Raw genomic sequence first — 21,764 nt, 5'->3', positions numbered from 1 at the left:
GGACCGTAAATGTGCTCATGAAAATAAAGAAAAAAACTATGAGGCAAAGTTTTTGGTAGTCGAAAATACATGGCATCACTAAAAAGGTAAACCAAGGAAAGCGTAGAAAAACTTAGTTTCTTTGCAAACAGAAATTCTCAAAGGATAAAATAACGAATTTTCCTTTAGATTTCGACTTAACAAAGATTATCTGTTATGGTTTCTTCAGCAACAACGTGTCGGTTATGAGCCAGCTCAGCTCATTTTTCGTGTTTCTGCGTCCGCCTGTCTGTAGATTCGTCTGCCAGAGCACATGCGTGTATGTTTGTTGTTTTCTTTTATGTGTGTGTGTGTGAGAGAGAGAGAGAGAGAGAGAGAGAGAGAAGAATATTGTGCACTGTTCGGCTCTGTGAACGCGAATACGGGAATAACTAGCGAGTGTATTGAGCACACTGTATAGAAGTGACAGAATTCACATCTACAGCTGATCACACACTCTGCAACGAAATGCACCCTGCATCACTTCAAAAATCACTACCCAAGCACTGTGTACAGACGGCTGAGCAGCGCAGCTCAAACGAGTGGCCCCGGTGGTAATGACAGCGCTCGTTTGGGACAGTTCAATAAAGCTTTTTCCCCAATATTTCCTGCGCATGCCCAGAACTCATAATTCACATTTGCCAACCGTTTGTGTCGTCCTTGATTTTTCAGTGGATCGATGGTGAATAGCGTCATTGGCGCAACTTTGGTGGCAAGTACAATCGCACGTAATATAAAGGTTATCGCACTGTAGGCCCGTGTACACAAACTTAGGTGCACGTTAAAGAACCCCGGGTGGTCAAAATTTCCAGAGCCCTCCACTACGGCGTCTCTCAAAATCATATGGTGGTTTTGGGACGTTAAACCCCACATATCAATCAAAGGTTACCGCACTAGCGTCGACCTGCTGAACTTCCCAGCGGCATAGCGGCACGTTTCGAAGCCGTGAAAATCAAGCTTGCGCATTCTTCCTTTCTTAGTTGGCTGTTTCATGATACATCCATCACCCCTACTACAACGGAACGTACGCTCTTTTCATTTATTTGAGCCTTCCATTCAATGCGATCAAGTTTATTCTTCGTGGCCTCACAAAATTTCTCCCGAAATACAGCCAACTAATCCATGTTCCAACTGCCACGATATAGCTACCTTCAAACACATGCTCTGGCAGTGCCCCGCGTTACGCTGTGGGAAGTCACCACGACGTCCAAGTGGGAGGGTGCTATTGCAAGCTGCGGACTCGAACAACAGCTATGGGCAGTCCACCGGGCCCGTGACGCAGCAGAGACTTTGTCTTTCTGTTCCGACGTGGAGTGGCCCGCAACGTGCTTGTTCTGAAATACCAAATGAAGTTCATCCATCCATCTGTCCATCCATCTTATCTTCGCAAGTGTTAATAATAATAGTAATATTAATAATGGAGTTTAACGTCCCAAAATCACCTTATGATTATGAGACGCCGTAGTGGACGGCACCGGAAATTTCGACCACCTAAGGTTGTTTGACGTGCACCCAAATCTGAGCACACGGGCCTACAGCATTTCCGCCACGATCGAAAATGCAGCTGCCGTAGCCGGCATTCGATCCCGCGACCTGCGGTTCAGCAGCCGAGTACCACAGCCACTAGACCACCACGACGGGGCTTGCGCAACTGTTAACAAGAGCGTTGGGAAAGACGTTTTATTACTGGTGCTTGGCACTGCTTCGTTTATTCATGCAGCTTCCTAAGACGGGAGTGATAGCAGCTTGAGGAACAGCCAGAAGAGTGAGTTAACCTTGCATGATACCACCATCCTCTCGAAAGGGTGACATGGCGCTGTTGCAGTTCTTCTTTGGCGCTCGCGTGATAACCTTCATTTCGCGCCACTAGGCAGTTGGACCTGAAGATGATTAGCATGGGTGACCCGTCACCCAAATTGTGGCACGTGGCCCTGTTGTTGTCGAACACGCCGATAGCAAGATCGCCATGCACATTTTGTTTCCCAAAGCAGTGGGTGGCTGACGTACTGGCGTAAAGCATTCGATGTTGCTTCGACTCTAGAGCGTGTAAGAGCAGTTTGATCGCTGGTGAACGACAAAAGCCATGTGACACTTTTCTGAAGTGAAGGTGGGCTACACTTGTTTAAAAACAGAAACTCTGTACACAGGGCTTCTTGCGATGCTGAGCGAACGGAGTGACCTTATTCTTTGTATGTCGCCTTAGCTGCAACAGAAGCATTGCTGAAAGCGTGGTCACCTCAAATCACTGATACCACGGCACATCAGTGTCACAGAGACTACGGTTGAAGACACCATGGTACCCATCTATTTGCCGTTATTGCAGGTACCGTAACCCCGTTTCAGAACTAACAGCATTGCCATACTCTCTTTAGCCATCGTCGCAGAAGCAGCACTCTCGCAGTTCAGATCAGTGAGTGGCGGGAACTTTTCGTCGGAGTGCCACACGTCTCCTCCAAAGGAGCCGAAGAGGGCGTAGGCTTTCACGCCCAAGCTTTCAGCACGCTTGCATAGTCGGAGCAAGAGAAGCTTTTTGAATGACTGCCAGTTGGGCGTGCTAATTGGGCATGGCTGCGAATTCGGCATTGTCCTGTGTTTTTCGGTAGTCCGCGTACTTTCCAGCTCCTCACCATCGTGAACAAACTTTTCGTTGGCGTATTCTGAAGATCATGTTGCAGTGACCACAAAATTATGGAACTGTCGACGATAATGCCAGTCCTTGCTGAACATGAAGTTTTATCGAAGTCTAAAACCTATTCAGCTTCCCGTTAAAGATACGGTCGTTGATTGGCAGGTGCGGTTGTGCCCACGATTTTTTTTTTCATTTTTTACTGTATTTGCGTGCAACTGTGCGTGAATCGTAGTTGTCCGAGAAGGCAGTTTGTTTAGGCGCTTGCCGCTGGCCAGCCTTGCTTTGGTAATTTAAATGTGTTTGACAATATCAATATCGGTGCGCTCAGGGAGCATAGGGCCTCGTGTGGGAACATTTCCGCTCTGACGACCAGCCGCTCGAGCCAAAGTTCGCCTTTCTGGCCGCGGATAGCTTCTTCTCTTTTAGTCGCCAAGCGTTCAGAAGTAGAGCTTACCTCAGCAGGTAGCGTGACGCAAAAAACAGAGACACAAGCTACAACACACACAGGAGACGAGTGAAGCTTCTCCAATTCCCATAGCACATAACGCAGGGGGAGCTGAACGGGATGAATATCTTCCAAAGTGGGTGAATTGAAAAAATTTTATCTTACCAGGCAATGGACCAGCGATGGCACCTATGCATAAAAGCGAAAATTCGTTAGACAAAATCAATATAGCTTAGTACGTAGTAAGAGTATTATAAAAATAGAAAATTTCAATGGATGTTGCCTCGCAGCACACTGTGATGTTGAACCTAATATTATTACTTCGGTGTTCAGAAGACGTAATGCGGAAAAAACTCATGCTTGTTAGGGAAAGATACACCTATTGCAGTTCGGGGCGCCCTTGCGAACATGCTTTTTCACCTGGAAGCACTATAGCGGCGTCATGACGAGCTCTAACAGAGCCCCCGTTTCGTGAACTCTCTTCACCTTTCACGTACTTTCGAAGCGTACTTACGGAGTGAGTGTTGATACTGCCAGCTCAGGTCAGCTGAAAAATAAAGAAAGAGGGTGATTTATAGAAAGATGCCTCTGTACCGGGCGCCTAGAAGAGTGCCCTTCAAGACCCATTTTTTGGCAATAATGTTTCACCACCACCACTACCACTATGGAAAGAATTCTTGCGCGTAGACTGTGCCGTAGCCTAAAGGACGATGTCGGCATTATCGCACGTACTTTTGTTCAAGAGCGATGCTGCCCCGTAGTGAGAGCGGGGGCAGAAGTTAAACATTTCCTTATGGTAGGGAGACGTGCCAGTCTTACAGTATGGCGGCGTCATACTACAGAGACCCATAGACTCTCGATATTTCATGTATCGAACACGAGTGTATTCCCGATGATGCCGGAGGTTCTGCATGTCCTGTGCCTAAGTGTAACTTTTAACGTATAAATATGACATCGTCTGTTTTCCCTTTATGCTTACCCCATTTACCATAAGCTGAACCTCTCTTCGAAGAATTCATTTATTAGGCTCCTGTGCCCAATTTTTCAGCCGCGTTCTCCACTTCACCTGATTTGGATAGCGCAGTTTTCCAGGCAAAACGTAGAGGTCATAGAATGCAGTACAGGGGCATTCAAATACCTTAAGAGCACTTTTTGTTCGGTTCAATTTGTGTACGCTCATTATTGATCTTAAGGCGCGAAAAAACGCAACCATGAGAGAGGACATGGGACAGAGTGCCACCAACAACTGATTTACTCGCGGAAATTCACGCGTGCGCTTGTCAGCGCGTGCGCAGTATTTGTGTTTACATACTTGGTGGTCCCAAAGCGCATGCTCAATAAACTTTTTTACGGAGTCATGCAGCCCTACGTAAATTTCACTAGAATTCATGTCACATTCTTCGCCGATAAAAAACTCTTTTATTGATTCTCAGGCTGTTCTGTCTTTCCTGCCGGCGATGACCCGCATGACAGAAAAGCGTGGTGCACAAAAGTTTGAAGGGCAATTTTTAATATGTTTAGGTGAATTTGGGCGTTCTTTCTCTTTCTCAACATTTCGTTCGTGCTCCCGGATCTGCTCATTTAGACATCTGCCAGTTTGTCGTATGTAAGCACAGCCACGTGTTGCAACTATCTCGTATGCTACCCCTTCAACACAGCCTTAATAAAATAGCCCATCTGAGTCCCGCATTCTCTTACATTGCCGGCTTTTCTTTTTCTATATGAAAACAAAGCAGTCCAAGCTGCCTAGACGATGCAAAAACAAGTGGAACACAATATTGGCTCGCAACCTTTTTAGGTTATGGGCCAACTTGTGCACATATGGCACAGCCCCCAGTCTTACCTATCCACGGAAGACCTCGGCTACTGCACTAGGAGCCCTCTTTTTTTTTGATTGATTGATATGTGGGGTTTAACGTCCCAAAACCACTATATGATTATGAGAGACGCCGTAGTGGAGGGCTCCGAAAATTTAGACCACCTGGGGTTCTTTAACGTGCACCCAAATCTGAGTACACGGGCCTACAACATTTCCGCCTCCATCGGAAATGCAGCCGCCGCAGCCGGGATTCGAACCCGCGCCCTGCGGGTCAGCAGCCGAGTACCTTAGCCACTAGACCACCACGGCGGGGCCTCTTTTTTTTCACTTTTCTCACATTGACTTTCAGCGACACCAGTGACAAGTGAACCAGGGAACCCAGCTGAAGCTAGCCTGACCAAGTGGTTGTAGACAGTGCAGTGCATCATGTGGACACACGAATTTCTGAGGGCATATTCAAGACATAGTGACGCATAACTCCTTTAACGAGCTTTGAGTGGCAGGAGTCATATGGCAGATGCGCCTTTCTTGTACACGGGGCATAACACCAACAGACCTGGTCAGTACAGAACTCGATATTCAAATCTAAAAACTGCCAGCGATTACTGTCAGGCAATTCAATCGTACATTGCTAGTCATTTTCATATTGCTTAAGAAGAGATAAAACTTGCGCTCATCCAGTGTGAACCTGTGCGCAGTTTTCGTGCGTCCTTTTTGTTTGAGCAGCGCGTTAGTTATTGAGCTGCGAACATTATTATCACGTGTCAATCATGTGTGTTATGTTCTTGCGCCTTCTTTGCTTTTCACCAGTGTGCTGAACGCTTTGATCTGCTTGGCGTTCTTCACATGACATTCCACTTTGTTGCTATCGCAATCGTTGCTTCACCTCAGCGACGACATTGGCTTTTTTGTCTCGCACTGCGTCTTGTCGTGTCCGAGCAGATTGCTACAGCGTGCGAATATGTGTAGTCATTACGGTAATTTATATTTAAGATCAATAACAACAGACAGATAGATGAACGGATGGACGAATGCATGGACGGACAGACAGGCAGACACACAGACAGACGGACGGATAGGGGGACGGACGGATCCTTTTTCCCTCTTTTTTTTTCTTCAATGTGAACTGGTCTACTAATGTACGCCCCCGTTTCACGGGCTCTGCTGATTCTGCAGCCGCTGCTCGGGACATGAGCGTGGTCATAAACATGGCTAACTCACGGAGGCCATCCAAATATGGTCTTGGAATTTGGAGAGTTCCGAGTCGAATTTCCTTCCTATGAGCGCTTCGTGGTCGTACTCGCTTGGATAGCGAATCGCGCCAACGTGGCAGATAACCACGTGGTTTTGGGACCATATTACTTGAACCAGCGCGAACTCCAGGACAAGAAGTAGAGACTTACAACGCTGGCTATAGGAGATTATACATGGCGCAACGACACTCCAGGCAGTGGGACTACTAATTCTGACTTGCGGGAGATGACTGCAACTTCTATTTCTATTTCTTACGGTATAGAACTGTCTTATCTGACAAATATAGCTCAAAACGCTTACCCATTATTCGGCACCCGTGTACACCAGCACAGTCATCTTCCTTCTCAAATCTTGCCCATGTAGTTTACGGGCCCTCACAAATGTGCGTTCCACTCTATAAAACAGAGAGAATGAAACAAATTGTGCAAAAATGCTAGCTTTCGATAGTTACCCCTAAACCATATAACAATTCTTTACTGAACAAAGCAGGTTAGAAAACCAAACGAAGCTAATTGTACAAAGTCATTTGCTTGAACTCAGCTTTCTTTAGCGGTATTCCTCCCAATGAAGGCGCTGGTAGTGGTCCACTACAACATTGTCCCAAATCATGCCACCTTTGTGCAAAGTAATCAGAGAGGTTGTCATGAATGAATGGAGGTAATTGTGTTTTTTGGGGTCCTCCAAAACATGACTTCCTGTTCTGCAGCTGGCCCCTATTATGTCGGAATGTGCAGGCCAAACATTACCGCCATGTTATGGGCTCTCCAAATCATCCAAAGCTGGTCCTTCAAGGCCTGACTTTGTACAGCCGCCTGTCATCTTCCTTACGCATGATACGCATGACAGTCTTGTTAGTGTGACGGGTCACCAAAGAGACACTCTTTTTACAACAAAGCTGTCTTAACTGCTCTCTGTCACCGCGGTACTAGTGCTATAGCAAAGTAAAGGCTCGTTTATTCGAGCTCGAAGAAGACTAAAGTTAATCAAAATACGCGAAGTTTAAAGTAGTGGCCGAGTGCCAAAGTGTACAGAAATTATGCCAAAATGTGTGGGCAGAGCCTAAAAACGCCAACACTTCACTTGTGTTGGCGCATTCGGTGCTCCTATATACTCGTTAATGGTGGCCAATTTCACAAAGTTAAGATCGTGAAAGTCAAAGTGCGAACGGAATTCATCAGTACGCAGAAGCACGCACCGAAACGTAATCATGTGAGCAGTGATCGTTAATATCGGAATGCTGTAAATCACGTTTAATAATGTGGCGGAAATGTACGCTACCAAAATAAAAGTAATCACCGTATTTCATTCGCTTGCCTTCTTTTGTCACAACTCGATGAGCATCGTGTGTTCATTGCCCGGGAGTTCCAGCGTAGCATGCGAATTTTCATTTTCCGAGAAATGATGCTCTTTCGCAGCAGATGAGTGAATGGATGAGTAAATATGAGAACTGTCTAGAGCGAGTTTGGCTTGATTTGGTTATGCAAGGCATCGTGGTCCCACTGAGCCCACGTTTGTGAAAAGCAATTCAATATTCTAGGTTCCAAATTTAATTGACCATTGTGGTTACCAAATTGTTCAAATTATCGGGAGTGTCCCTCTTCTCGAACACGCAGGGCTGTTCTAGAACCAGAACGTCCACTTGAATAACTGTATGTTTGAAATAATCGTGTTCTCCTTAACGAGCTTCTGCTGCTATAGGCGTCTTTCGGGTCAAGTAACGAATTGTGCATGAAGAGATGAAAGAACGAACAGAGAAAATAAAATGGCGATGATGATCATAATGATGCTAAACGATTACTGTGTATAATACTTCTAAATGATCATGATGGTGATGAACGTCGTTTCGCTAGTCAATAACATACTCTCACTTGCTTCCAGCTTGGCTCTCCAATGTTTTTCATCGCGGTGAGCTGGCTGAATTTTTTTTTTCAGAAAAGAAATAGTAATGTCTATTTTTTTTACAAATTCTAAAATTATAAAAGACGAGTCGAAGAAAATCAGCTCTCCCAATATAAAAGTATTCCGCAAAAACATTATTATTATGACATTTTGCTTGTTTACAAACTATTTTTCTAGCGCTGTTCTTTATTTCATTTTTGGCACTCTAAGAACATTTACGCCTTCACAATTCATGGCCGATCGACCGTACTGAGTTACATCATGCAGCCACGACTAAAATATCTGAACACGTACGCCAACATGGTTGCCTGTTTTTTTTTTTAATACCAATATGACTCAGCGGTAGAAAATTGTCTTTTTTCATAGCTTCAATTTATATTTGCTCCCGTTTCATTCACTATGCAGCAAAGGCTGGACCTTACTTTTTTTTTTGCTTCCAAAAGCAAACGTGAAATTTCGATGAGCTCGTCACCGCGAAAATGGGATTTCTCTAGTACCAGTGTGGTTCTATGGAATACGTATTAAACACGCTGCCACGGGTATCTTATCGGAGACCTCAAGAGGGCGGCTTGTTTGTTACACTACAAAACAGTCGTCTGGCAACAAAGTTTATTCAAGTGAACCTAAAGTTCACCTGCCGTTGCTCGTGACTATCACCAATAAAGACAATGAAATGAAGCGGTGAGATAGCGTGTTTTCTTTTAATCACACGAACCCTGCGAAAGATAAATAAACACACAGATTGCCTACCTGCAACAATGAGGTGCACACGTGGTACCAGGGCTCTTTAGGCGCAAAGCATAGGTGGTTCATCGAGAGATAAAACGGACTGGCGTCCGGCAACGGCGGCTTCAAGCAAGTGATGCAAAAAAAATTAATCATGACGCGCTGGTTTCGTATTAGGATCCCACAAACAATCAAAATTTGTTTTGTAATAGTGACGCGGTTTTGAATCGTCATAGAACCAGTTAGAGCACCATGTTTCGTACCTCGGGATAACAGTAGGCTCTCCCTAAAGAGTCTCCGCAGAATAGTACACTGCTCTTTCAATTGTGAAAGGATTGGAGCCAGATGAGAGGCGAGGTGCATGGATGGACAGGCAGACGGATGCACAGACGGACAGATGGATAGATGAACGGATGCATGTATGGAAAGATGGACAGATGAATAGACTGACAGGCGTATGGATGGACGGATGGATGGCACTGGTAATTATGCATTGCATTGCAATGCTATCGCAGATCAGCGATCACTGAAGAAAAAAAGAGAGAGGAAGGAATTGAAAATCCCACTAAGCTGGCTCATAATCGCATAATACTTGTGACGAGAAGCAACATTTGCACTCAAAACATATCTTAGGCCGGTTCATAGGATCCTCGACTCCTTTTTCCTGCGAATTACTCTTAAAACGGCAGTATACGAAATTGAATATTCCCCTTCCTTACCCCGAAAATGGCGTACTCCACCTTCTGAGGTAGTATTCTTCACCTTGCGTTTCCGTATCTTTGGTAGGGTAATGACCATTGTTATCTTTCGTAGCGTGGGGTATGACATTTGTCGGCGTGCTTCGTCTAAACGGCGCTTAGATCATAATACAAAAATTGAGACAAAAATGCGAGTTGTTCAAACAACTTCATCGACGTGGCACGTTTTAAAACACACGACAGGGGAAGGGACAGAAGGTAGCGCTTGGAGGGGTTTTTCATCTGTTTGTCTGTTGTTTTCGAGTTTCATGAGCATATATATGTACGCTCCTTGAAATAAAATTTTGATGGAAGTAATCGCTCCGTTCTGTCCCTTCCCCTGTCCTATGTTTTAAAACGCGCTGCGTTGATTAAGTATGTCTTACCAACATGCCCAACTTTATACTCTAGTTGTTCAAACAAGTCCATCTTTCGCTGTCCGCGCGAAGAGACCGACTCTGTATTAATGCCTCTCGGCGTGTCACACGCACTTGACCTCCGCGCATTTCAACATATTATGGATATCGCTTCTATTTTTCCGCAGTTGGGGCAGCGATCATTGAGAACTATGCTGTGATCATTGGGAACGACACTGTGACAGTCTCTGACAAGTGGGCAACGCGTCCCACCACCACCGCCAATGTAATTCTCTATGGACTCCTGGCATGTGGTTGTTTTTTCATCTCTTCCACTTCAGCCTTCATCCCAGTTGCTAGTCGGTGGTAATGGAGCAACTGATCAGCATTTCGCCAATTTGTGTGCGTCAAATCTTTGCGAAAAAAAATCTTCCATGGGGTGAGCACGACCCCCCCCCCCCGTTCCTGCTCACGGCAGGTTCTTTTTCAGCCACTTTTCTTTCTTCTTATTCACATTACATTGGTTCTAATAACTTCCCCTATACATGTCTTGGCATTATTGGCTGTTATATCTCATTAACAATGTGTCAAAATACAGGAAAACGCGCCCTTAAGTATATACTTCTTTCCCAATATATATATATATATATATATATATATATATATATATATATCCTGACGAAGGCCGTGCCTTCGTCATCCTTGAATCCTTGAATCCTGACGAAGGCCGTGCCATGGCCGAAACGTAGAGTAAACAATTATCAAATTTTCGTAAGTGTGCTCCTTCATTCTTAATTATATATATATATATATATATATATATATATATATATATATATATATATATATATATATATATATATATATATATATATATATATAGAGAGAGAGAGAGAGAGAGAGAGAGAAGTACACGCATTTAGGTGACAAGTTACCGCCCCAGTAACAATAACCATGCAATGCCCAGGTACTATGTTTAGGTAGTGCATTTCTCGTCCGACTACGTTAGACTTGAACAAGTTTTAAAACGTCATACTATCGAAAAGGTGAAATTTACAGTGCGCATTTGTACAGCGACACACTATATTCTGTTCCCAGGTGGTCGAAATTTCAGGAGCCCTCCACTACGGCGTCTCTCATTATCATGAAGTGGTTTTGGGACGTTAAACCCCACATATCAATCAATCAATTATCAACACTATATTCTGTTTCGCCAACTGTAAACGTTCAGCGCAAGGCTACGCAGAATTTTCTTTTTAGAAAGAGGGGGTGCATCAGTACGACTAATATTTTAGTGTACTCTGAAAAGTCAAGTTATAAAAACATGTCATTGTGTAGGGGGTTTAGATCCCCTTCCTCTCACCTCTTTATATGTGGCTTCCTGCTTCTGCGTGCGTTTGACTCGGTATTTGTTCTCTTAACGCTTCTTATCGACTGGGGGGCTCGATGCTCACGCGTGAAGGTTTAGGTGATATGTGGGGTTTAACATCCCAAAACTCATATTATTAAGAGAGACGCCATAGTGGAGGGCTTCAGAAATTTTGACCAACTGGAGTTCTTTACGCGCACCTAAATCTGAACACATGGGCCTACAGCATTTTCGCCTCCATCGCAAATGCAGCTGCCATAGCTGGGATTCAATCCCGCGACCTGCGAGTACCTTAGCCGCTAGACAACAACGGCGGGAAAGGTGCATTGAAAAACCACAGCATATTCACGGTGTGAGTGATGATTAGTGGGGGCGAAGCGTCGGTCAGCCCGTCCGTGCTTCCGTCCATTCGTTCTTTCTAGCTTCCCTCTGTCCATGCATACATCCATGCGTCCGTCCGTGCGTCCGTCAGCTCATGCGTTCATTCGTACATCCGTCCACGCGTCCATCTGTGCATCTGTGCGTAAGTCTGTCCATCTGGCTGTCTGTCCCTCCATCGAGTCTTCTGCTTGTCCATCCGTCCGTGTGTCCGTGCCTCCACCCATCCGATTGTCTGCTTGTCTGTTTGTCTGTCCGTTCGTGCGTCCTTCCATCTATCCGTTTCTCCATCTGTCCGTCCATACATCTAGTCAACACTCCAAGTATGGTCGTCTTGCATCTTTTCATCATATACTCATGATAAAGAATCACCTCCATTCAGCCGACATTCGAAGCACTAAACGGGAGGTGGCTACCTACTACTGTGACGACTACTACTACATACATCATGGACGCACAACCCACGGCTTAAGGAGTTTTGCCCCTGTAATGAGTGGCTTAAATATGGGATGATGTGACGCAGCGAGATGTTCTCGGCTAAGAATTGCACTACGTTGGCGGCTCTGCCTAATCGCAAACTTTTGGTTTTTGTTGCAGCGGGTTCGGTAGAGAACGAAAATAATAGACCTCTCGCGCTACATCAGGCCCGATACAAATCACTGCTTTCTCGCTCCCAACAGCGCCAGGACAACTCGATATGCAGCGGTCGTGGTAGTACAACCGCGTTTTCTGGTGCACATCGGAACGTTTAAAATATCCCACGTAAGGTGTGATTAAAAATTTTAACCCCACAGGGGCGTCTGCTTCGGCGGGTGTTTGGTGCGTAGCGGCACCATGGACCTGAGCTACCCGCTAGGGTATCTTGAGCTATCAAGGTAATGGTGCTTGGCGCCACCACGGAACCCTTAGCCCCCAAACTGACGCTGTTACTCACACCGTGGCTACAGGTTGCAAGGTCGAGGGTTAGAAACCGTGAACGGGGGCGGTCGGGGTCTTGGTCAAGCCCTGGCCGACAGGCCTTCCCCTGTTTATCAGGTCGGAGGCTCCGGGACCTTGCTGAGAGTGTGGGGGTGAACCTCAGCTGACATATTCACAACCCGTTGCTTATACATAATGCATTGTATCTATTCACTCTAAGAAAAAATGATCGGCCTGAGAAAAAAGCCACACCGAAGTCTAAAGGAAAGATAAGTTTCCTGAAACATTCCCAAAGTTCTTAGTTGCTCACTCAACTAAAGACAAAGAACCAATGCCATCGAAATCGGTCTTCAAGATCGCAAAGTCCCTAGAAAGGGCAGTCGGTACAGACTACAAGGTAAAAAACCTTTCATCAGGCGACCTCTTGATTGAAGTACAGACAAAAGAACAAAGTGAAGCTCGCCAGAAGCACAAAGAAATTGCCGGACAAACAGTCACTGTCACACCGCACCGCAGCTCGAATACTGTGCAAGGGGTCATTTCTGAAAAACAGTTAATGAATGAAACCGACACAGATATTCTGGAAAGTCTGCAAAATCAAGGAGTCAGTGCTGTCTGAAGGATTACTATCAGAAGAGCCAAGGAGGAGATAAAGACCAAACACATAGTTATCACGTTTGACCACAACAATCTACCAGAAAGGGTAAATTTAGCACACTTAAGCTGTCCTGTCCGGGCATATGTCCCTAATCCAAGGAGATGCTTTAAGTGTCAACGGTACGGACATGGTTCGCAGGCCGGTCGAGAAACGATCACTTGTGCGAAATGTGGAGGCAAAAACCACCCGCCAGAGGATTGTGACTCAACAGTCACAAATGCTGCAACTGTGGCGGAGCACACCCCGCGTACTCAAGATCTTGCGACATCTTCAAGAAAGAGAACAAAATCATGCAACTGAAAGTAAACGAACATCTCACACACCCCGAGGCTCGCCGAAAGCACGCGATGTTCTCAGGCTCGCGCTATGCGGATGCAGCTCACCGGGGAGCAGAGCGGCGTCTGGTGTCTGCAGGTTGCCTGCCAGTACGGCTTCGCTGATCTGGCACTGCCTTCGCTCCCTCGTGAGGCGCCATCAGGTGCTCAAAAGGCTTGGCTCTTGAAGCAAGGCCCACATTAACAACTAACACACCGCAAGTAGATTCTGTTGTGGAATCCATTGCGACGTGCGCTATCCCTAAGGTACCCTTACCTGCAGATAAAACACCTCCAAAATATGCTGCGTCTACAGGCAAGCAGCTTGAACACCTTCAGTGTCTAAGCTTCCCGACGAAGCAATGGACACAACGACTACTACACCGGGAACACCTGCCCTGAAACAGCCTGCTTTGCCTCTTGGCCGAGGTAAATCAGGTCGTTAACCAGTTGCTGCCTCAGGAAAAGGGAAGTGACTAGAAATGTGTTACACCTATATTCCGAAACCAACAAAAAAGCAAAACTTAAATTTTATATCGCATATTGCATACCCTACTGTGCAACAAAACACTGACGATGCTAATGCCTAACAAAAAATGACACTCATTGTATACTGGAACTGCCGTGGACTCCTGCGCAATCTAGGTGATATGAAAAACATTTTAAATCGCTTCTCTCCTTCGGCTTTATGCGTTCAGGAAACAAATCTAGGTCTGAAAAATACGAACTTTCTTAGACAGAACAGATTTTTTCACCGAGAACGTGGCACTATAGGTCGCCTATCTGGCGGCGTTGCAATCATCATGAAATGCAATACTCCATCACAAGACATACGGTTACAAACCGTTTTGGAAGCAGTTGCGGTTAGTGTAGTATCATTCAAAACAGTAACCATTTCTTCTATATACCTTCTTCCTCATACGCAGGTAACTGTTAGAGACCTAGAAGAACTCATTGAACAGCTTCCAAAACCTTTTATTTTGGTCGGCGACTTTAATGCACACAGATTGATGTGGGGCAGTATGACAACAGAATCCAGGGGGCAAATCATAGAAGACATCATTCTGACTAACGACATTTGCATCATTAACACAAATGCTCCAACACACTGCACACCAAGCACAGGAAAGATGAGTTGTCTTGACTTGGGTCTCTGCTCATCGGATTTCTACGTCCACTTAAGTTGGAAAGTTCATGATAATCCATACGGCAGCAACCACCTGCCATGCCTCATACATCTGAGCCTGCCAACCCCACTACCCACCAAACCGCAAAGGTGGAAGCTACACTTAGCAAACTGGACCCTCTACACTAGCTATGCTTCTCTAGAAGAAAAATACGATGAGCGTCTGAGCGTAGACGAAATAAACGAAAAGGCTATCTGTCTCCTAGCAGCGGCATCCATATCAATACCACAGACATCGGCACTAGTGCGAAAACATAGGAAACCATGGTGAGCCGAACCGTGCCGCGCTGCGAAGAAGAAACAAAACAAAGCATGGGGTGCTTTCAGGAGATACCCGACGTACACAAATTTAGTAAACTTCAAACGAGCTTGATCGCAGGCACGCTACATTCGCAAACAAGCAGAAAAAGTGTCTTGGCAAAAATATGTATCTTCCATGAATAACTCACCACCAAGCAAAAAAGTATGGGAGGGTGTCCGAAAAATGAACGGGGATTACACAGCCTATACTATCACTCTGCTCACTCCTCCTGGTGTTCAGACCACAATCGAAGATCAGGCAAACATTTTAGGAGAGCATTTTGCACATATATCAAGTTCGGCAAGCTACAATCCGGCTTTCGTTTCATACAAATCAAAAATGGAAAAGCAGAAACTCCCTGCCAAAGGCGTAACAAAGAAAGAATATAACAGCCTAATCACCATCGACGAATTGACAAATGCACTCAAAACACGAAAGCAAACTGCTCCAGGCCTTGACAACGTTCATTACGCAATGATCCAACACCTATCTGAAAGCGCAACGTATGCGTTGCTCAAGTTTTTCAACAAGGTGTGGGTTACGGGCAAAATGCCTCTAGCATGAAAAAAGGCTGTTGTCATAACTTTTCTTAAGACAGGGAAACCACTTACTCTACCCAATAGCTACCGCCCTATAGCCTTAACAAGTTGTTTAGCAAAATCATTCGAAAGCATAATAAATGTCAGGCTTGTGTTCATCCTTGAACAACGTAACCTTCTATACACTAACCAGTGTGGTTTTAGACAAATGAGATCAACATTAGACCACCTTGTCCGCTTAGAACACACAATACGAGAAAAATTCATACATAAGCAACAGTGCCGAGTAGTTTTCTTCTACTTAGAAAGGGCTTATGATGCTTCGACTTATGATACTACCTGGAGGTTCGGAATCCTGTGCGACGTGGCCAATATGGGAATAAGAGGCAGAATGTTCTACTGTTTATTGAACTTTCTCGCAAATCGCACTTTTCAGGTTAGCATTGGCACTACCCTCTCGCGTACTTTCACTCAGGAGAATGGGGTACTACAGGGCTGTATTTTTAGCACAACCCTTTTTATCTTGAAAACGAATTCCTTTGCAAAATAAGTACCCCGTACTATAAAGCATTCCGTATATGTGGATTACCTAGAAGTTGCATGTCGCTCTTCCAACATACACACCTGCGAATGACAGATACTACAAAGTATAAATAAACTATCTGAATGGGCAGATAAAAATGGCTTCAGGTTTTCAAACGACAAAACGGCGACCGTGCTGTTTTGACGCAAAAGAGGACTCCAACCTGACCCTAATTTATGGCTTAACAAACAGAATCTGCCCGTAAGAAAAGAACACAAGTTTCTTGGTGTTATATTTGATAAATCACTAAGTTTTGTACCTCATATGAATGCTCTGATGACAAAAGCAAATAACTCTCTCACTATTCTAATGATGCTCTCTAGAAAAAGCTGGGACTCCGATAGAGTATGCATTCTTCATCTATATCGATCATTGGTACGCAGCATCCTTGATTACGGTTGTACTGTATACGGATCCGCCAGACCGTCATACCTCCAAAAACTAGACCCCATTCATAACCATGCTCTCCGACTAGCCACGGGAGCATACAGAACATCCCCAGCAGAAAGCCTACGTGTAGAAGCTAACGAATCATGCCTAGAGGCCAGATGGTGTTTACTTTTAGCAACATGCGCACTAAAAATTCACTCATTACCCTCACATCCATGTTTTAACATTGTTGCACAATGCAGGGAAAGACTCCTATAGACTAATAAGCCTTCTGCTGTAAAACCGCTCTGCCTCAGATTAGAAGAGGTTTGTCCAAAATTAAATATTCCAGAAACTATCTGTACGTCTCTAAAAAACCACAAGCTATTCCGCCATGGAAAAATCAGCGACTTCAGGCTTACAAAGCTCAAAAAGAGGGAAACGCCGAGGGAATACTTCATACCGCAATTCTACTCTATGCAGAAAACTTACCAAGGCTTCACAGAATTTTACACCGACGGATCTAAAACACAGGAACATGTGGGCTGTGGAGTTATCGGAGAGGAGTGGGAAGAGGGCATACACGTACCCAATCATGCTTCGATTTTACCACTGAACTCTTCGCGATAAACACAGGGGTAAAAAAAGCAATAGAAGACAACAGCCACAACACAGTTATATATAGTGATTTTCTGAGCATACTCCAATCACTCGCATCCAAAAAAAACAAACGGCTCCCCATTGTAGGAGATATATTGAGACTAGCCGCAGAGGCAAACGAAACCGGGAAAGCTATAAAATTCTGTTGAATCTCAAGTCATGTCGGTGTAAAAGGAAATGAAAGGGCAGATAACAGTGCAAACATGGCAGCAAAATTGCGCATAAAAAACCTAGAAATACCTTCTACCAAATGTGTAGCAGCATTTAGGTGATCACTCAACAAACACTGGCAACTAAAGTGGTATAAAAATCTAACAAACAAACTCCTTGTTATCTAACCAACTATTGGTGAATGGAAGTCATGCAGACACTAGGAGCGTTTCATAGAAGTAGTTCCGTGCAGACTACGAATCTGGCATAAACACCTGACCCATAGCTACCTTCTGCGTAAGGAGCAACAACCAACTTCTCAGAGGTGTGGAGAAATCTTGACAGTAAACCGTTTTTTGATCTCTTGTACATAACTAGAGCGGGAACGGAAACTTTTTTTCAGCCGCTATACCATCAACAAACACCATTTCATCCAGCTTTTTTATTGGCGAAAACCCTACATTAGAACTGAAGAATCTCATCTCACTCCTAAAAGCTATAAATGTACTGGAACTACTCTGACCCTTATTACCAAAATTATTAGGACCTGTTTTTAATATTCCTGTTGTATACAAAGATATCTTTCCCTAGGCGCAATATAGCCATAGTCGTATTTGCCCCACAAAACCCGACAAAACAACAAAACATTTTACCAATTCAGAGCATTTAGTGCTTTCAAACAGTGTTTAGTGTTTTACGATTTCGAGTACTTTGTTCTCAACTACAGGAGTGCTGCGAGTTTTTTTTTTAAGAATTGGTCAATGTTTTAGAGTGTTATATACTCTACTAGGGGAGGGCATAAGCTGTCCCAGGTAATTTACCGGTGCAGCGCACAAGTGTTTAGAAGACATATTCGACAATTTAGATTGCAATGTGCTCAACTATGGGAGAACAATAAGCTTTCCCTATCTGCGACAACTGTACGCAAGCCTGCGTATGTGTTTAGAAAAAGATTGTTCAGGATTTAGAGTATTCGGTACTCAAAGAGCTGAGAGCCCTTCCGTGGACCTCACACTTGCCTCACCTAATGAGGCCACATCGACAAATATGTGTTTATAAAAGTGGTTAACAATCTAGAGTACTTGATACACTACTATGGGAGAGCATATTATCGTCCCGACGAAGAAGTTGATATATATAGTTAGAAAAAGTGTTTAACGATTTCAAGTACTTCGTACTCAAATATGGGAGAGCAGGGTGCCGTCTCTTCCTAAAACCAAGGACGTTTCACTCCCGGTATAGAATCGAAAAACGTCATCATCTTCCATCCCAACAGATCCTATCTCAATTACACAATCCAGACAAGTCTCCGTGCTGGATCCGGTTACACTGCTGATGTCTGCGTGATACCCAAAAAGCTTAATTGAAAACTTAGATAATAAAAAGTAAGGTGACAAATAAATTAGGTATTCAGTTCATTATTTAACCATACTACTGCCACACAGGAAAAAAGCGTGTTATGATGCCGTGTAAATGTCTGCCAATAATAGCGCACAAAGGAGGAGGCTTGAAAAAGAAAAAAAATGGCAGCTTATCCACGGAGTGAATGATGTAGAGTGGGGCGAAGCATCCCTCCGTCCATTCGTTCTTGCTTCCGTCCGTCCATGCGTCCATCTGCGTGACCGTCCATGCGTACATCCACCCGTCCGTGCGTGCATCTGTTCGTGCGTCCGTCCCTGCATTCGTCCATGCATACGCCCCTGCGTCCGTTCATGCGTCCATCCATGCATATCTGTCTGTGTGTCCTCCGTCAATTTATTCAACACTCCAAGTGTGGGATCTGCCAATCTTTAGGGGCGAAGCTCCTTATAGTGGCACCCGTTCGTCTCGCATCTTTTCATCATATATTTTCCATATAGAAGCACCGCCATTCAGCGGACATTCTGTGGGAATTGAGGCTGGCCCGCTGCCTTTGCGCGGGCTTTGCCGCCTCTTTTCTCATGTCCCGACATGCCTACCCTCCTTTGCTGTCTGCCGCGCTGGGAAGGGCGGAGTGACGTTTAACTCCCCCACCCGGTAGCGGATGTTGACTGTGGCGCCGCGCGGGGAGCCTCCCAAGAGGTTTTCGCGCGCTGCGTCGGGAGCGGGGAGTACAGTCCGGGACTTCAAACGGTGAGCCACGCATTCTTTTCCGTCCGTCGAGTCCCGTCGCTCGGGGCTCGTCGGACTTCGCTGACGGCGCCTCGCGCCCGATGCGAACGCTCACCTTTTGTTGCCCCGCTGCGTACTCACGGCCGAAGGGCAGTACGGTGTCCTAGTGCGTGGCCTAGCTACGCCGACCCGTCTCCCTTCGAAGCCAACGCGAGCGCCTTTGCCCTCGCTCGAGCAACCGGGCCCTTTGTTCCGGTGTCTCCGTGGATCACCTTTACCGCGGAGACGTGCTCGTGGCACCCCTGTGTAGTACTTTGTGCCCGTGGCGTGGATAAGCCTACTTGCTTTCCCGCCGCGCCTATTTGCAACGGGCTGTACTGCGTTTGGTGTTGCCACAATAAAGTGTTGCGACTTGAGCAGTATCGTGTTTCCCGCCACGGCGACGGTTAACGCGTGCCCAGCGGCTCGCTAAGACCGGACCCACGCTGGTGGCCGTACTCCTTCGGGATACGTGTACACCACACTGGCGCCCAACGCGGTATCAAAAGCTCTAGCTTTTGACTGCTCTTAGCGAGTCAGTTCGCCTGCGCGATTCGGGCTCGTCGCAACATGTCTGCTTCGTGGCATGCCGCGTTGCAGCAAGAGGCCACCGCCTCTATCGACGGGCGCGCTTCGGCGCTCGCCTGTGTCGTCACCCCTTTTTGTGGTGAATACACCGCTACGTGGTAGCTGACGCGCTATCTCGTGCCCCCTGTTGTCTGCCGAGAACCTGGATTTCGGTGCGACGGCCGCTCGCGGTGCCTTAGCACATGCAAGCGTCGGGGGCGAAACAGCAGCTTCGCCGCCATTCGGCGAGGAGGGTGAGTCCCCATGCGGACAAACCTTGGCTGCTATCCAGGTAAGCGGCGCACCGCGAAGCGGCGGAGCGGGGGAGCTTTCCGAAGGCCACGAGGCCGAGAGCGAACCCGTAACGCCGACTCACGCGGCGGTTGCTGCGGTCCTGAGTGGGCGCGATACCAGACTCCCCCATTTGGGAGAATGGGAATTGCTTTCGGCAGCGAAGAGCTACTGAAGGCTCAGCAAAGTGATCCGTTTCGAGTCTCGGAGGGACGGAGCGCCGTATACGCTGCTTGCTTTGCGGCGGGCGCCGTTAAACCGTCTTGACGAGGCGCGGAGCGCCGTTACGCTGCTTGTTCTGCGGCGGGCGCGATTAGGGGGCTGAAACAGCGTGTGTCGCTGAGTCCCCGGCGGATTCATTTTGCTGGACCATGACGGGCTCCTGCTGAAATATATAGCCACTGACGACGAGTCCATAGACCCGTTTAAGGTGGTTATGCCCAAAAGTCTGAGAGCCGCACTGTTGCGATCCTCTCACGACGAATCCATGGCCGGTCACCTGAGTGGCTCGAAAGTTTTTGCAAACTGAGCAATTTTGTGACCTGGCCCGGCACGAAGCGTGGCTTTTATCGCTATTCCGTGCCTGCCACGTCTGACAAGCGGTTGAGCCAAGGGTTGGAAAGCCGCCCGGTCTTATGAACCGATTGTCAGTGAGCGTCCGTGGCGCGTACTAGCTGAAAGATCCCCTTTGGGAAAACTCAGCCGTGCCCACATCGCAGACCTGAAGCCCTTTGTCATGGTCTGACGAGCTTGCGCCAGTGCCCTGCGGCACTTCGCGCAAGCAACGGGCACACCCGGAGCGGCGGACCGCATTCGGACCCCGCACCGGTATAATCTGAGGAAGCGGTCACCTTTGTGATTTCGCGCCGGACGGCGGACTTCTCCGCAACCGAAGGCCCTCAGTTTACTGTCTAGCCTCAGCATAGGTTAGCTTCTTTACGGCCTTTTCTCGTAAAGAAGTTGACCCCGCTCTGTCTGCTGCCAGTGTTTTTTTTTGAAGTGTCCATGTGTATTTTATGTTTCTTTTTCTAATATTAAGTGTTATTTGTGTTTTATGTTTTTGCCAGATATTGAGTGTCGTTTTTGCTCTGTTTTACTTTTTTTCGTGTTCGTTTCGTCTACCGCGAAGGGAGCTGTGTGTGACCTTGCGTGTCGGTGCTTGCCGGGAGAGAGAGAGACGAAGGACGCTTTGCGCCTACGCTCGCGCAGCCGTCGGCGGTGTGTGTGCGTGTGTGAGTGCGTGACGCTTCAGTGCGAGCCCGCGAAGAGTGCGTCATGGCTTCCCCCCATCGATGCGGACGCTGGAGGTGCTGGGGGGTCATTGACCCACTGACGTCAGACCATCTGGCTGTGCTCTGCTCTCGGCCGTCGTCGAAGAAGCCCCGCCGCTGCCTTTACCACCATGGCTCCTGCGCGAGGCCAGCTGAAAGCAGCTATATGCTGCCGGCCAACGCCGGGGCGCCTCGCA

This window comes from Rhipicephalus microplus, chromosome 7, assembly GCF_043290135.1.
Source record: "Rhipicephalus microplus isolate Deutch F79 chromosome 7, USDA_Rmic, whole genome shotgun sequence".
Taxonomy (NCBI): domain Eukaryota; kingdom Metazoa; phylum Arthropoda; class Arachnida; order Ixodida; family Ixodidae; genus Rhipicephalus; species Rhipicephalus microplus.
This window is presented reverse-complemented; position numbering follows the sequence as displayed.